The following is a 19,043-nucleotide window of genomic DNA, read 5'->3' as shown; positions in this document are numbered from 1 at the left end:
TTTAAGGTATAGTCAACACAAAAACCAACCTGACTCTTGGATGTAAGGCAATATGAAAATGTGTTTTGTGACAAATAATATCTGCATTTTTTTCCAGTTAAAAAGTTCAAATGACTCTGTTCATTAAATATGATCTTTAAAGAGGGAGAAAATCATTATTTGAGTTTCCTGGCAATGAAAATGACTTATCTTGCTCTGTGCAGTTCTGCTTCTGTGGAGGGGAAACCAAAGATCTTTCGTAGAATAATTCTTCTGGCACAGTGTCCCAAGTATAAAATAACTTAACTGTCCTAACATTGCTGGAACATGATAACACCTATTTTTATTTTAAGTGGACAGCAGATATGAGAAGAGATTCTTGCTTAATGTAGTATGAAGAATGTGACCCAAGAATGATCTTTTCTACTGAGAATGGAACAGAAGTGAAACACTAGACTGCAGGTTTTTTTAAGGAAGTGATTACAACTATCTGATTTACTGCTATATTCTTAGAGCCCAACACAGTGTCTGGCACAAAGGAGGTGCTTACAAATTATTTGTTTAATAAATGAATGAAGAGGAACTCAGAGAGAGACTCAAGCTTTACCCCTAGAGGGCAGAATCCTCCTGAGTACAGATAATCCAACTAAATTCCTGAATTTGGAATTTAATTCCAGAAAGGACTTATCAATCTTACTATATATGATTTCCTGATATTAGTGTTTATTATTTTGACTTATTCTTGGCCAGTATATATTCTATGAATTTTTTGAGCAAGGATGTTTGTGAAATATTTTTAAAATCTGTGCATATCTGTGAATGTCATTTTGTTGTCTTATGCATGAAAAGCAACTTGGTTGGTTATAAAATTTGTTCTTATTCAAAAGCTGTAGATGTTTCTTTTTTTCATTTAGCACTGTAGAAGAAATTTTTAAAAATGAGACCAATCTGTGTTACTTTCCCTTCTCCTTTTACCTCCATCAGACTGGAAGTTTATAAGACTTTTTTTTCTTTATTGTTTTGATTTAAAAAATTTACCAGGCTGCGTCTAATGATGAATTTCTTTCAGTTGGCTTTCCCTGGAATGAGGTGAACTGTTTTAATCTGAGACCCCAAGACTCTTTTTAAAATTTAGAGGATTGCTTAATTATAGGTTTGATTTTTTCCAATTGTTTTAGTTTCTTCCTGAGAGAAAAACATAATTCTTAGGTTACATCTCTCTTCTCTATTTTCCTTGGTTTTCATTTCTTTATCATTTTTCTCTGTGCTTTGAGACCATGTCTCAAATTTGTCCTTTCCCTCATGGTCTCAAGTTTTTATAATGTGAATTCTGATCTTTTCTTCTCCCAAAGTTAATTATAAGTGTTATTGGGTATTTACTTTCTCTGCAACCCTCTTATCTGGTTGCTTTCCTGTCTTGCCATTTTATTTCAGGATCTTATTTCTTTATGCCAGCTGTCCCTTTTTCATGGAGGTCCTGAAGTCTGACTTCTTAGAGAGGATGCCAAAAAGTTCATCACTTTATAAAAAAAAATATGGTTATTATTTTCAGTCTTATGCTAAGTCTTATTCCTATTGACATAGGCAGTTCCCTCAAGAAGAAATTAAGAAAACAATGGCAGCTTCACAAAAATTATTCCTTGCTGGCATTAATCCTGCTACCACTAAAACGTGCTGAATAAATATTTGTGAAATATAGTTTTATAGGGCTGCCATGTTATTAGTCTCTCTAGAAGAGGCATATGTTTTATAATAGCCTGATCCTAAAAATATGGGTGGTAGGAAGCAGAACAGGACATCACGGTACTTATGTAATTATTTATATCTATAGGTTGTTGAGGTTACATTCTGGAACTTGAGAAGAGGTTTATCGTTTGGAAAAGCTTGAGGGGTCCCTGTGAGTGAGACAGACCCCAATCATATATTGGAGATAGAGGGCTGAGCCTTCTCTGATAGTCAGTCTTGGGCAGAATAGAGAAGCTCTGGATATACAGGAGACATTGGCAGAGTGGAGGTAGGGGTAGGAACTGGGCAACTTACAGGGGACTGGTTGCCTGTTCTAGTTAATTGAGGTGGGTCGAAGACTAGGGGGGAAAGAATGAATACATAAGTGATTTTTTGATAACGGTGGGTCCAGGTGAATGTCAATCTCCTGAAACTTCTCAGTAAGGCTATTGAGGTCTTTATTATTTCTTTCAACAAAAATACTGTGCCCTTACTCTATGCAGAGCACTCAGTGGTCCCCAATTGTCTAAGATGTGGTCCCCGCAGCCACCAAGTGGTTTACAATTGAGTTGCCTTTACTATCAAGTCTTTTACTGTGAGTCAGTTAATGGTGTGTAACTGAATACCCTGCAGGAAAAGGGCAGGCTGGGAAGCTCCTTGTCCCAGGCTACTCTGTTTATGCTAGCATTTTTAGAATTCCATGGAATAATGGCACATTATAATACCAATAACATTTCATTTGTCTTCTGCTTTTAAAAACCTTTTAAGGGTAGCATATTTTGAAAAATAAGAAAAGAAAGGGAAGCAAAGAAAAAAGTCACTCAAAATAATAACAACCAGAACAAACCACTCTTCACATATTAGTGTACAACACTCTCCTTCTGAAATAGCCATTTACCATATTTTCCAATGTGAATAGTTTTACAAAATATGGTATATATTTAACCTGTCTCTTTTTTCCCTAAATATGTGAGTCCTTAATTTTGAAGTCAATGCAACTAAATTATAACTAAGGATGGGACTAGAATTAAAAATACAAACTATTACAGTCCACAGATAACATGAAAACACTATCACTTGATGGTTCACCAGTTCAGAGAAGAGTTAAAAATATTGTTACATGATTAAACATGTTCATAGTAGAGATATTAGAAAATATGGATATGACAGAAGATATAAAAGTCATTAGTAATCTCAGTGATAACTGTGATTACTATTTTGTGTTGTGTTCAAAGAGAATGTCTTTCTTGAATTTTTTTATGAGTGCAGAAGCATTGTTTTACCAAAATGGGGATCATAGTTTTACCAAAATGTTTCATAACTATTTTTTTTTCACTTTTCAACTTCCTTGCAGTCAATACATGTACTTTGACTATATGTTTTCTTCAACAACTGCATGGTAATTCCATCATATGATTATATCATAATTTAACTATACAGGACAATTAAATTGTTTCCAATATTTCATTAAGAATGCTGAAAGGCATATTCTCTACATACATTTTGCCTCGCATTTTTATTTCCTTGATAATAAAATAGGCTTTTAAAGTGATGGAATATATTTGTCAGAATACAGAAAAAATCTGATTGATGATTTTATGTCAAGATGTCATCACTCACTATGTACTGAAGATTGAAAGCTATTTATCAAGTGGTGTAAGAAAAAATGACAGAATAATCATCTATACACAAGGCTGATACATAACTTGGGAAGTGAGACAATGTGGAAGGATTTCTCCCAGACAACTATATAATCTGTTCTTACATAACATCAGTTAACTGAATCTCCAACCTTGGTTTTGAGTCTGGTTACTCCTTAGTTGTTAGAGTTTGTTTGGTCAAAGGTTATATAGGGTTTGCAATATTTAGACCAGCTACCAGATTTCAGCATATAAGTCATATAAGAAAGAAAGAAAAGGAAGCACAGAAACTGAATAGAGGGCTGTACTGACTGAACTAAGTGTATGATATAAATCTTGTTCAAGACGGGAAGAAACAGCTATAGTTGGGGATAAATATCTGATGAACATAATAGAACATTATGGTTTTGAGGCAGTAAGTTAAGACTATAAAAACAGTAGTGAACAGTATTACATCTTAGAATTTTACCAGACAAGATCCAGTAAATGATGCAGAAATGAGCCGACTCAAGGACCCAGAACCTGGATCCAGACCTCCAATGCTGGAGGTGGGCTGCAGTGTGCAGCTGTGCGGTACACGGACTCTGACATAGGAGCTGGGACTAAGTTCACCCCAGAAGAGTGAGCATGTTTACAAAGCGTTTGGTAAGAGACAGACAGGTAGTACAACAGAGAGACTGTATTATTTTTCCCCCAAGTTTTATTGAGATATAATTGACATACAGCACTGTATAAGTTTAAGGTATATAGCATAATGATTTGACTTATGTATATTGTAAAATGACCACCACGATAAGTTTAGTTAATATCCACTATCTCATATAGATACAGAAAAAGAGAAAAAGAAAAAAATGGTTTTTTCCTTGTGCTAAGAACTCTTAGGATTTACTTTCTTAACAGCTTTCATATATACCATACAGCAGGGTTAGCTGTGGCCATGATGTTGTACATTACATCCCTAGTAGTCATTTTCCTTTAACTAAAAGTTTGTACCTATTGGCCACCTTCATCCAATTTTTCCTTCCCCACCTCCACCTCTGCTCTGGTAACCACAAATCTGATTTTCTTCTATGAGTTTTCTTATTTTTTTTAAGATTCCACATATAAGTGAGATCATACAGTATTGGTCTTTCCTTGTCTGACTTATTTCACTTAGCATTATGCACTCAAAGTCCATCCATGCTGTTGCAAATGGCAGGATTTCCATCTTTTTTATGGCTGAATAATATCATATATACCACAGTTTCTATATCCACCCATCCATTGATGGACACTTAAGTTGTTTCCATGTCTTGGTTATTGTAAATAATGCTGCTATGTACATGGTTGTGCAGATATCTTTTTGAGTTAGTGCTTTTGTTTCCTTTAAAGATATTCCCAGAAGTAGAATTGTTGGATCATATAGTAGCTCTATTTTTAATTTTTTGGGGAACTTCCATACTGGAAGTTTTCCATAGTGGCTATACCAATTTACATTCCCACCAACACTGCACAAGTGTTCCCTTTTCTCCACATCTTTGCCAGCATTCGTTATCTCTTGTCTTTTTGATGATAGCCATTCTAACAGGCATAAAGTGATATCTTATTGTGGTTTTGATTTGCATTTCCTTAATGATTAGTGATGTTGAGCACATTTCCATGTACCTGTTGGCCTTTTGTATATCTTCTTTGGAAAAATGTCTATTCAGGTCCTTTGCCCAATTTTAACTGGATGATGATTATTATTATTTTGTGCTGTTGAGTTGTATGAGTTCTTTATATATTTTGGATATTAACCCCTTTTCAGATATATGGTTTGCAAATATTTTTTCCCATTCTGCAGGTTGTCTTTTCATTTTGTTGATTGTTTCCTTATGCAGGAGACTTTTAGTTTGATGTAGTCCCACTTGTTTATTTTTGATTTTGTGGCTTGTGCTTTAGGTATTGTGTCCAAAAAAATCATTGCCAAGACCCATGTCAAGGAGTTTTTTTTCTGTTTTCTTCTAGGAACTTTATGTGATGAAAATGACATTTTATATCTATGGTCTTGCTCCTCAAAATCTGTAACTCCAGTCATGAGAAAAAACATCAGATAGATTGCAGTGGATGGGTATCCTATAACATACCCGACCAACACTCCTCACATTTGTCAAGAAAGTTTGAGAAACTAACACAGTCCAGAGGACCCTGGGGAGACAAGGCAACTAAAGGTGCTGTAGTATCCTGGTGGAATCCTGGAACAGATAAAAGTTAGTAGGTAATACTAAGGAGATCTGAATAAACAATTGACACTGTTTAATAATATATCGATATTGGTTCATTAATTGTGTCATGTACCAAACCAATATAAGATATTAATTAAAGGGGAAACTGCGTGCAGGATATATGAGCACACTGTACTATCTTAGCAGTATTTTTGTAACTCTAGAACTATTCTAAGATAAAGAGTTATTAAATATAATAAACAGATTAAAAAAGTTTAAGTACCAGAGTCAGGAATGGAAGAAGAGCAAGTTTGGATGAGATGAAACTAGTAATAGGCAGAGGACTGGAGATAGAGCAGATGTTGTACTAGCACATGACCTGGTTAGGAGGCCTATCTGGCTGGTGGTTGTAATTGTTGTCAAAAAGAGTGGCCATTTGGGGCTTCCCTGGTGGCGCAGTGGTTGAGAATCTGCCTGCCAATGCAGGGGACACGGGTTCGAGCCCTGGTCTGGGAAGATCCCACATGCCACGGAGCAGCTGGGCCTGTGAGCCACAACTACTGAGCCTGCGCGTCTGAAGCCTGTGCTCTGCAACAAGAGAGGCCACGATAGTGAGAGGCCCGCACACCGCGATGAAGAGTGTCCCCCACTTGCTGCAACTAGAGAAAGCCCTCGCACAGAAACGAAGACCCAACACAGCCAAAAATAAATATAAAAAATTAATTAATTAATTAATTAACTTTAAAAAAACAAAAACAAAAAAACAGTGGCCATTTGAATGCAATAGCATCAGTGACAAAGCAGATTTTCTGATGCCATTTATGAAATTACTATATTTATATTTTATTAAGCTCTTATCTAGAGGAGGACAGTGGTCCATTTTAACAACTTATTCCTTGAGGGGACTGGCTCTTCATTCTTTTAGAAACTTTAAACACTTAAAAGTTATCACTTTAGGAGTAGATAAATGTATGAGAAAAAGTTTCAAGCAAAAAAAATTCACCTGTGTTCACGCACACATGAAAAATATATACCTATTTAGTCTACAATAGTGCTTACTTCTCTTTCTACCAAAAACCCCACAAAATATCCCAGACTGAATAATGGGTTAAAGAATTATGTATAATGGAAGGAAGGTGTAGTAGATGCATGGATTCTTGCCAAATACAGTTGACCCTTGAACAGCACTGGGTGGGGCGCCAACCCTCTGCAAAGTCGAAAATCTGCAGATACTTTATAATTGGCTCCTCAGGAGCCTTGTGGGCAGATTCAACCAACCAGATCATGAAGTACTGTAGTATTTACTATTGAAAAAATCTGCATGTAAGTGGACCTGCACAGTTTAAACTTGTGTTGTTCAAGGGCCAACTGTAATGTAGTTATGCCTTTGCTGCAGCTTGGTTTCCATAAGTGCATTATAGATCAGAGTCCTGGATCTTATGGTGTCTCCTCCCCTCCCCTCCCCTCCCCTCCCCTCCCCTCCCCTCCCCTCTCTTCCACTTCCCTCCTCTCCCCTCCCCTCTCCTCTCCCCTTTCCTCCCTCCATCTCTCTTTCTTTCTCTTTTTTTTTGTCATGGTGCTGTGACCATATATAGAAACCTTAGACACCCAATCAGAACAAGAAAAGTGGACATGCATATGGTCTCTAATTCATCCTTGCAGTGACGAGAAAGGCCCCAGGCCTCCACCCTCCTAGCTTATCTCATGTAGTCTCATTACATAAATACTCTCCAGATGCTGGTTGTATCTCTAGCTCTGACCTTCCCACTGAGATTGAAAGTGTAGATCCACCTGCCTACTCGTCATTCCCACTAGACCACTTCCCTCCAACCTGCCCCTCTCTCTTACCCAACCCAGTAAACAGCATTCCTACCCCATCTGTACCCATTTGCAACAGATCAGCCAGGGTAAGCTTTTAAAACACAATCCCATCATGCCACTTCACTATTTAAAAACCTCCCAATGGCTTCCCCCACAATTAAAATAAAATACAGTCAGTTCTACTGTAATGCTTTTTTGAAGAAGTGACTGCTATGTGTAAGGAACAATTTTAAGCATAATGCGAGTTTCACATTTGCTTATGTGTGAAAAGCAGGAACTGCCCCTGGTGAATGAGGCACACGTGCCCGCACCTCAAACACCCAGCAGCCACCGCAATTCACTGAGGGTGTGAGCCACACCTGTGCACATCAGGTGTTAGTAGCTCCTCCTGGGTTTCAGATAACCCTCCTTCCGCCACTCCAGAAGAGTTTGGAGCTGCAACCCTTCAGACGTTCGCTTCCACCAGCAAACTTCAGGTCTTTTTAGAGGTAAAGTGCCATGGTTTTTGTAGTATCTATGTACTTAATTGTTAAAAATATGCTGCTGTGTTAGGTTTCTATCATTTTTTAAAGTGTCGCAAATTTTTTGAGTCTTTTACCTTTAGCCCTTTGTTTTCCCATGAGCCCTGTGTTTTTATTGTAGGATTTTGCATAGCTCTGTGGTTTTTAGAAATGCGTATGTTGTAGTATAGCAGAACTTACTGTACAAATTCCTTACTTATAAAGACCTGCGTGTTGGCCTCAACTTGTCTCTCCAAGCTCGTCTCATACCACCCTTCCTTTGGCTCACAGAGCTTCTGCTACGTACCACCTCAGGCTCTCCTCCAGACTTGTTCTTTCTGCCTGGGAAGTTATCCTACCAGCTTGTCATGGCTGGTTTCATTGTTTTCTTCAGGTTTTAACTTCAGTTTCACATTTTTAGAGTAGCCTTTGTCAACCACTTTTTCTGATGTGTCACCCCCCAAATCTCCATCCGATATCTCTATCTTATCACCTTGTTTATTCCTTTTGTTGAATTTGTCACAATCTGAAGTTATATGAAATATAAGATTATTTCCTTTTTCTGTTTACTAAATTGTAAGATCCTTAAGGTTACTTCTTTATATCTGTCAGCTTTAAAAAGTTCTGGTACATTTAACATTTTTTGAATGAATGGACGGAAACAAAAATTTCATCATCTTTTTGCTCTACCATAAATGCTTTCACGAAAAACCCTTATTTTTTTGAACTATAAGATCATGTCAGAAAATTTTTCACGTACTGAGAATCTTTCTCCAAGCTTTCTCCAAAGGGGACTGCAGCATTTTACTAGAGTGAATAAACACTGGGATAAAGGAAATACCCAGACTTTTGAAGGATTACTACAAGGCTCTGAATCGATGCTAAATCCAGGGGAACCAAAATGCCACTGTTGTCTGCTAGTCAAAGTAGCGTGTATGGTGGTCAAGTGATACATAGGGATTTTTTGGCCTAAATTTGAATCACTGTGGGCGCAATAGATCTGCAGACTCCTGTTGTTATTTCCTAAGTTACTGACTGCTTAATTTGAATAGACATACTTGTCATTTGGAAGGATCATCACACAGCTTCCCTGACTTATGAAGTAAAGACGTTAGATACGAAGGACCACGTGGATGCCCCTAGAACTTCCCCTTCCTGCCAGGATGGTAAACAAAAGCAATACTGCGTCTCTGGAGAAATTGCAGGGATTGTTGCCACTATCAAAGACCTGGAAGATGCAGGTATAATGATATGAGTTGCATCTCTACTTAATTTGCTTGTTTGGACTCTGTAGACGTGGGATGGATCTTGGAGAATGACCGTGGAATAGCATACATTTAATCAGGTGTTGAGTTTAATTGCAGCTGCTGCTCAAGATGTGGCACCTTTACTGAAGCAGATAGTAAAGCAAATCACAACCTGGCATCTGGTGTGCAACTATTGACCTGGAAAATGCTTTTCCCCCCTCCATATTAATTTGCAAGAACCACAAAAGTAGTTTGTTTTGCATGGTAGGACCTATAATAAACTTCTGTGGTCCTTCCTCAGCACTACATTAATTTTCTTGTTTTCTGTCATAATAACTTCCACAGAGAACACCTTGACATTTTAAACAACATCACATTTCCCCACTGATGGTAGAAGTGATGCATTGATGATGATATGCTTATTGTCTCTGATGAATAGGAAATAGCAAGTTATTTAGATGCCTTAGTAAGACATATGAGAAACAAAGAATGGGTTATAAACCCATGAGAATTTTAGAGACCTGCCAAACCAACTCAGCGAAATTTCTGAGGTACCACCACAGGGTGAAAGACAAGTTGCTGCACCTTGCACTACCAAATAACAAAAAGAGGCACAATGCTAGGTAGGCCTTTTTGGATTTTGGAGGCAACGTGTATCATATCTGAGTGTTTGATACCTCCTACCGAGTAACCTGTAGGCTGCCAGTTTTGAATGAGAACAGCAAGAGAAGGCTCTGTAGCAAGTCCAAGTTGCAACGAAAGCTTTTTTTCACTTAGGCTTTATGATCTGATGGTACTTGAAAAGCCTGTGGAGTCTAGGGATGCACTATAAGGGCTTTGGCAAGCACTAATAGGAGAAATATAGGGCAGATAATCTAGAGCTTTTGAGTAAACCCAGGCTTTCTTTTACAGATAACTATTCTTTTGAGAAATAGCTCCAGATTTGCTACTAGGCCTCAGGAGAGACTGAATGTTTAATCATTGGACATTAAGTGACTAGGTGACCTAAGATTTCTGTCATAAATCAGGTGTTCTCTGAGCCACTGAGCCCTAAATTTAGGTATGAGCAATAGCAACCAATTATCAAATGGAAAATGGCAAATAAGAAATTTAGCTGAGCTTGTGCTAAACGACACAACAAGGGAGTTGCATGAGCAGGTACCTCAGGCTCCTTCAGCACTAACTGCTGATGTATTGTCTTTTTCTTTCTTCCATACCTATGGCTTCATGGAGAATTCCTTATGAACTTATGACTGAGAAGGAACAAACCTTAGGTAGGCCTGGTTTACAGATGGTTTGGTGGTCTTTGTTCCGAAGGGGGACACCACAATGGTTCTATTGAACTAAGTGTTGAGACTGCCACTTGGCCACTTGAGTCCTCATGTCATTGAACTAACAGGTCAAGAAGGAGGTTATTCTACTGCTTGATCCTGATTTCCAGTGGGGAACTGGGTTCCTGCTATACAGTAGTGGCAATGAGGATGTCTTAGTCTTTTTGGTAACAAAATACCATATACTGGTTAGTTTAAAAAGAACAGAAATTTATTTCTCACAGTTCTGGATGCTGAAAGTCTGAGATCAGGATGGTTTCAGACATGGTCAGGTGAGGGCCCTCTTCACGGCTTCAGACTTCTTGTTGTATGTAGTCTCACATGGCAGAAGGGCAAAAAATCTCTCTGCGGTCTCTTTTATAAAGGCACTAATCCCATATGTGAGGGCTCCATCCTCATGGCCTAATCACCTTTCAAAAGCCCCACCTCCCAATACCATTACCTTGGGCATTAGGTTTTCAACGTATGAATTTTGGAGGGACATGAACATTCAAACTACATCAGAGGAATATGTTTGGAACCCAGGAAATTTTTTGGAGATTTCTTGGTACTTCCTGTTCAAGAGCAAAAGTTAATAGGAAACTACAGAAACTAAAAAAAGATAGGACAACTAGAGATATAGAGCCTTCAGAAATAAAGTTTTGGTCTGCATGTAGGGTAGAGAATCCTGACCACCTGAGGCCCTGCCTTGAGGACAAAGAAAACATGAATGGGATGTAGAAGAAAGGGGTTATAAATATCAACAAAGGCTGAAATGAGGTCTGCAGCAGCTATTTATATATCTTCTTTCTTGTCGGTGTATGTGTGTACATACACATATACATTTTCCTTTTCTTTAGAAACTTAGGCAAGTTTTGTTGGAGGTAAACTTTACAACATCATCTTTAGATAACAGAACATTTACATATGGCTGTGACTGAATTTGAGGTGTAATTAACATAGCTCAGAGAGGGATACAATGATAGTTGGGACTTTGCATCTCCACATTTTGGGGAGAGGATGAGAATGCCTTCACTTGTCTAAAGGATAGTTCCATTATGTTAGGTGCAAATATGGAGTTCTTTTAGTTGCTGCATGGAAGTTCAAATATATGTAGAATAAGTGTGAATGGATGCTGAGTACCAAAGGGGTAGATTGCATCAGTTATGCAGCGATTGTGTCTCAGGTCCAAATCCACCCTTTATACTCTGCTTTGTGATGTTCGGGCTGGATTCTGCAAGTAGGATTTTCTTGTCAGTTGGCTTTCTGTTAGACTCTGACAAAGGGGACATCAGCGAGAACTACAAATCTGGAGGAGAAAGAAGAAAGGAGGTTCTTCCCATTCTTCTGGTCAGCTTGGGTTCTCGTCAGTATCACTCTCCGACAGTGGCCCTTAATTCACATAGAAGCAATTGGATTCAGTTTGCAGATTTTCCAACCTTTGCAGAATTAAGTTTCATTGTGTCCCTCTGGGACACCAGCAGCTGTCATTAAGCATCCCCTCTGAGAAGTCTGAATCCCTGCCCCGTGGGGTCCCTCCTCCAAACTCAGAGACACCTGCTACAGCTGAGGAACATCTTTTCTTCAGAGATCTGAATATCAGCTCCATGGGGCTCCTTGTTCAAAGTTCTAATTTTAATAGTTCCAACGTCTTCCCTTTGTTGTCCTAACCCTAGAGGTGGTAGCTGCTTCCTATGGTTGTTAGTTTCATGACACTCTATTGTTCTTTAATTTTTTTTGAATTCTTAGTTTTTCAGTTAAAACATTCTTTTACTTAGTTTAATTCTTTTTTTAAAAAAAAATCTTTATTGGAGTGTAACTGCTTTACAATGTTGTGTTAGTTTCTGCTGTATAACAAAGTGAATCAGCTATATATATATACATATATCCCCATATCCCCTCCCTCTTGCATCTCCTTCCCACCCTCCCTATCCCACCCCTTTAGGTGGTCACAAAGCACTGAGCTGATCTCCTCGTGCAATGCAGCTACTCCCCACTAGCTATCTATTTTACATTTGGTAGTGTATATATGTCAATGCTACTCTCTTACTTCATCCCAGCTTACCCTTCCCCCTCCCTGTGTCCTCAAGTCCATTCTCTACATCTGTGTCTTTATTCCTGTCCCGCCCCTAGGTTCTTCAGAACCTTTTTTTTAGATTCCATATATATGTGTTAGCATACTGTATTTGGTTTTCTCTTTCTGAGTTACTTCACTCTGTATGACAGACTCTAGGTCCATCCACCTCATTAAAAATAACTCAATAGAAAGCCCAGAATTTAATTCTTTATGCTAAATTCTCTCTGCCAAAATCATTTATGTGATTTTTGTCTCCTAACAAGGATCCATCAGTATATAAAAACCAATACTGTATTCACTGATTTTAACACTGAGTAGAATTATTAAAAAAATCAGAAACCTTAACTGAACAGTTCTTGTGAATTTATATTACTCATAAACCATTTGTTATTCTTTGTACATGCATCTTCCCATTGTCATCCCCTTGGAGATACATGCTATTCATTATCACCTGGTTTCCAAGCAAAAGAGAATTTTCATTGATATGGTTGTTCTAAGGTCTTTCTTTTTAAATCTTTTAGATTTTCCAAGGGTAATCATTCAAAATGAACTGAATTAGAGTTGGGCATATGCTGACTTAGGTCAGGCAAGAAACACGCCAATCTAATGTATTGCTGAACTTTGTTTCTGATCTTTTAGAACAAATAGAATAACACAGCATGAAAGTTGCTTCTGAGAAGTCAGGCTAATGGAATAATGTTGTTTGAAACCCAAGAACAAAGTTTTCCTATATTTACTTCATCTTGATCAGCATTATTAAAGCAAGAGACCCAAAGCATGCACGATGTTAAGTACACAGAACAGGCCAACATGATGGCGGGTAGGGGAGCCTTCCAGCCACTGATGGGCTGAGGATTTAGACATTCTCTTCTTGTGTTCATGAGTAGGATCCTGCGTTTAGAGACGTCATCTGTCAGGGTCTAGGAAAGGCAGGAGCTGACACTCTTCAAGGAATTAACTAACAGACAAGGTCAGGAGCCCCAAAGCTGTGCTATTTGAGGAAATTTCTTTGCTAGCCTCCAAACTGCTCTAATTGTCTTATCAGCTACTGTGTCTCTATTTTATAGCTCCTACATGTCAGGCCTTCTAGATGCTATGGCTGCTGGAGCACAAAGACAAGACATGAATGCTACTTCCATGGAAATTGCACTAAAATGTACCTAAATACATGGGTAGCAATTAACGTCAAATTTGGTCTGTCAGTTTCTGACTCATCTTTAAAATTATAACTGAAAATTGAATGCGTGATAGGGAGATGATTTATTAATTTGTGCTTCTAGCCTGCATTCCTCCTTACCTTTTCCTGCCAGCTCTCCTGAAGAGTTTAGTCTGTACCATCCAGACTCTGGACTTGTGAAGCAGAATCAGGAAAATTGGGGGGAAAAGGATTGGAGTATCTGAAAGGACCAAGGAAAGTAGCAGAGATTTTTAAAGAGACACAGGGGCAGAGATTAGAGAATGTGGTGGAGTTTGGCTATGAGAGGTTGTGGAGCATTTGTGGAATGAGATAGACTTGGGGAGGGGAGGAAATGGGCATTTGAGAAGTGTTATTGTGAGTTATAAATTCAACCTCACTTTATGTTCTTAGAGAGATACATGTAAAGATGTGAATTCCTTTTAATATGCTTTTGGTTTCTGAACTGTGCTTCTCTGAATGTGATTTCATGCAAGGACTGGACTATATGGGTACTGACTTATTTCTGGGCTTCATAAAAGTACAGTTAACTCAACTTGTCCTCATACAGTATCATGTTAAATCAGGGAACACCAACATACGCAATTTCATTTATTTAAGGAACATTATTCAGTTGTGGTTTAGGTTTCAGTTGTGGCTCAGTGTCTCTTTCTCTTCCTGTTTTCAGTTCACTGTAATACAAATAGGTTCTCTGAGAACATTTGGTCAAGTTAGGACAAGGGTTTTGTACACACAGTAAGCAGGGATTTTTAGGCTTTTTGAAATCTACAAACCAATATTAAGTGGCTTGTAAACCACTGTTCAGGAGAGTCCATGGACTCAATCCTAGAACTTCACATGGTAGCAGGGCTCTTTTACCAACCTCTGATATTCCCAATGATTTTGTCATTTTCTGGCAAATGGTCTTTTTAAAATAATCCCCTGTGTTAATGAATATCCAGATTCTGCCTTGTCCTCAGTTTAAATTATCTGGCACTTTTATGGCTGTAGCTGCTATTAGTGCTGCTGCTGATTCTATTACCTAATCTGGTTGGCTAACTTTTTTTTTTCTTAAACATCTTTATTAGAGTATAATTGCTTTACAATGTTGTGTTAGTTGCTGCTGTATAACAAAGTGAATCAGCTATACGTATACATATATCCCCATATCCCCTCCCTCTTGTGTCTCTCTCTCACCCTCCCTATCCCACTTCTCTAGGTGGTCACAAATCACCGAGCTAATCTCCCTGTGCTATGCGGCTGCTTCCCACTAGCTATCTATTTTACATTTGGTAGTATATGTAAGTCTATGCCATTCTCTCACTTGTCCCAGTTTATCCTTCCCCCTCCCCGTGTCCTCAAGTCCATTCTCTATGTCTGCATCTTTATTCCTGTCCTGCCTCTAAGTGCGTGTGTATGTTTTGTTAATGTCCACAGACTTTTAACCTACTAGTCTCAGTGTTTTTCTAAATTATTTGGATGATATCAGGAGTAACCATTGTTTGTTGTAAATTTTCCCAGTTCGAAAGCCTTTTACATAATTTTCATGCAGTTTAAAATTTTCATGTTGTCAAATTTTCTTCCTTTTTCTTTTAATTTTTAAATTGCTTTTAAACTTAGAAAGTCCTTTCTTTTCTAGAGATGCATGAGATACTACTTTGTATTTCCACTGAGTTGTGTTATGGATTTTTTTTTTAACATATTTCATTCTATCTACCTTTTAATGTGGTGAATGATTTGGACTGAGATGCCAAATGAACTTTTTCCCAAATAGTTAACCAATGGCCCCAGCAATATTTATTGACTAATCCTGCCCTCCCAACTAAACTGAGATACTCTTTTTATCATGTATTAAATTCTTGCATAGACCTGGGTCTGTTCCTGAGTCTCCATTCAGTTCCGCTGGTCTCTTTTTGTTGTCAACATCACACTTTTTAATTTTCTTTTTCAAAAAAGCTGAAAACCATTTTAAACTATTTGTTGTAACAGAGGAATTTTAGAATAATTTTTTCAAGTTCCAAAGAAAACCTATTGGTGTTTTTGTTGAAATGCTTAAACTTATACGTGAATCCAGCCTTCTTCAAAATTCCAAGTTAATTTTTATTTTATCAGTTCATGTTATGATCAGAATTACTGATTCATAAATAAAACAGTAATACAAATTTTCAGATCACTTGGTGCATCCCAATTGTTTGGAAAGAACTCTAAAATGGAGTGTTTCAAGTTCCCTAGAATTTCAATTATTAATTGATCATTAGTGGCAAAGTCTGTCTCTGGGTCTATATTAGACAAAACGTAGAAACTGGTTGAATGTAAGTTAGTGGATGAATGAATGAGATTGCAGATGGGCCATAAAAAACAAAAGATCTGGCTTACCAGAGGCCTTCAGTGCCATCTGGGCAGAGTGACTGTTACTTGTAAGTCCCTGATACTATCTACCAGTGGTTCCCCATGTATGATACAGAGATCGGAAACTAAATATTTATTGAACTATGCTAGGCATTTTGCTAGGTGCTTTTCATGTGTTATCTAATAGAAGAAAATAAGGTAGAAGAAAGTAAGAGACTTGCCAGAAGTCATAGAGTTTGTAAGAGGCAGAGCCAGACACAAATTCGCAACTCTCGGTCTCTAGAGTCTTTGCAATCTGTTTCTGTTGCTATAGCCTATGCATGGGCAGGTCAAATGAATCAGTTCTTAAAGAAGGTTATTTCATCTCTTCTAATTTTAATGTGTCAAAAACAGCACAGGAAGTAACATCTTAGAAATAGAGTCCCACTGGTGATTATTTATTCTTGGAAAAGACCCAAAGATTAATCTTCTGTCCCTATTACATGGAAGTAGATCCACAAAGACGTGGGTCACAAGTCTACCAGGGGTGTGCTTGGGGACCAGAGGACTTCGCATAGATTAAAGTCCAGTCCATATCAGTTGTGATTGCATAGACATGTCTCATGAAGCCTTGACCTGGCATCTAGTCTTAACAAGAGTATACCTTCTTTTATCTACTTTCCACTCTGCCGCTCTCCATCCAGGCAAGATAGTCTAATTATGGCATATGCGAGTTTATGAACTGTGGTTTACTCTTCCTAAAAAAAAAAAGCATTAATGTTGCTGTAATCATTCTTTAGCTGCATGTATTAGAGGTTCCTTCCCCAGAGCCCTAAACACTTTGCAAATACGATCTCATTAACCTACATGCCAGCCCACTGCGGTAGGTCAACCGTCTTGGCGGCATTTGGGAATTGAATTATCCAAAGAGAAAGTGGTCTTTTCAGAGCTGCCTGTCAGCTGGGGATGGGATCAAAATTAGCAAGGAATCTTAGAATTGTACAGGGCCCTAAGTATCACCTGGTCCAAAATACTTGTTAAATAAACAGGAAACTGAGGCCCAGAGGGACCATATCACTACAAGCCAGGATTCTCAATCATGGTCATTTGTCATCATCACCTGGGAAGTTTTAAAAATATGTACCCTTGTCCAGGTTCCCATCCAGACCAGTTTAATCAGTGTCTTTGGGACTTCCCTCCATGAATGGTTTTAAAAGCTTTGTAGATGATTCTAATGAGTAGCCAGAGTTGAGATTTAGGTGGACAAAAGCAAACCCACGGACAAAAAAATGCAAAACCAAAACCAAAAAACCAAAAAAAAAAAACAAAACCAGGGACAAAAGCAGACCCAGTCTAGGGATCTGTCCATGGGGTCCCTTTTTCATTCTACGTCATACAGTTTGGCTTAGGGCAAAAGTTCCTGAGGTTTTAACAATCCAGGCTAGCATCTTGGAAATGGGAAATATCTGTAGTAATTTCATCGTCTTTCACTTCATTTCATCAGCAGAGACACATTGCAAAGCTGTGGCAACATGATGCTGAAGTAACTGTGTTATTCCACTAAGCCAGTCAATCAGTCAGTCAGCTCACTGGACAAAATCAGTCAGATCAGTTTGTTGGCTGACTTAGCCATTTCAGGTAGAATGGTCTGGCTAGTTGTCTAAGTGTAGACATTACTTTTCTAGACCTTGCCTTTTACAGGAAGGTGTGATGATATTATATTCATGTGTTATATTATTTTCTATCATAAGCTCAGTTCTGGGGAGCACTGGAGAGGCTCAGCATTAGCCTTGTAAAGGAATAAATGAAATCTATCCTCTGGCATTATAGGGATTAGAGATTCAAGAGTTCCTCACTGTGCCCCTAGTAAGTGCTTGATAAATGGTAACATTTTTTATGCTCACATTGCCTTGGGATATTGTAGCGACCTAGACCTAGTTCCAGACAGGCACACATGCATGTGAGCTTGTGTGCGCATGCAACACACACACACACACACACACAGTGTACCAGTATGGAGCATGTTTTTAGATTTAGCTATTTGCAAACTTGGCTAAAGTTGAAGGTGGGAGGAAGAAACAACAATCTATTCACACTTTCACCTCCAGGAAAAAAGCAGCTCCACAGAAAGTGGCACTGATGGAGGAACTGGAAAAGCAAACAACCTAAAGCTGTGTCTGAATCAGACAGTGCAGTTCCTCTTACTTTTTTAGCCTCGTGTGAGGTACAGCTCTTGTGGGTCCCTTGGCTCCAGCTCCTTAGCCCTCTGTCTCCTGGAAGCCAAAGCCCCTTGACCCTGGAACCTGAGATCACTGTTGGCCCTCAGCTCTGTAGTTCTGCATGTCCTTTTCAGTTTTATTATTTTTGACAATAAGCCAGTCTCACTGAAGTCCTGCCCAGTCCTGCCCGTGACCCGAGTCTCACTATGTTGCCTGTGAACCATATCCTATCTCTTATTCAGAAACTGAGCCTTGGTCTACTTCTCTCCCTTTTCCTTTCTTATGAGTCCCTGAGTCCCCGTACAACCTTGGTTCTCCCCAGCCTCTGCCTCACACAAGCAACAAAAATGCTCCCAGTTCCCAAGGCAGGCTGCTGGGGAATCTGTCTAGACCTCTCTGGTTTCAGCAGCTAGACCTCTTCCTTCCTTCCCTGATGAAGTCTGTAATGTTCACTTGTCCACTGGAACATCCCCTCACTGCCTGCCTCTCACACACTCTAGCCCTTCTTGTCTCAAAACCCGTCATGACAGGTGCTGTGGCACGTGGCCAGGTCATGAGCCATGTCCCTGAGGTACTCGGCAAGTTATCACTAGGCTCCTTAATCTAAACAGCTGTTTCACTGTCAGATGGTTGGATGAACTGAGACAACTGAATTCGCGGTCCTTGAAGACAGGTCACAGCCTAAAGACCAGGCAGAGGCTCTGGAGCACGTCTCTTATTGACTGTAGTCACTGCTTGCTTTCAAGAAACTCTCTTACCTTCATAGAGGTCCTTAATGTCTGCAGCAAATGATGATGTGTTTCCATTTCTACAACTATGCTTACATGCCATGCCTAACCA

The sequence above is a fragment of the Balaenoptera borealis genome, assembly GCF_965194805.1.
Source record: "Balaenoptera borealis genome assembly, chromosome: 4".
NCBI classification, from domain to species: domain Eukaryota; kingdom Metazoa; phylum Chordata; class Mammalia; order Artiodactyla; family Balaenopteridae; genus Balaenoptera; species Balaenoptera borealis.
This window is presented reverse-complemented; position numbering follows the sequence as displayed.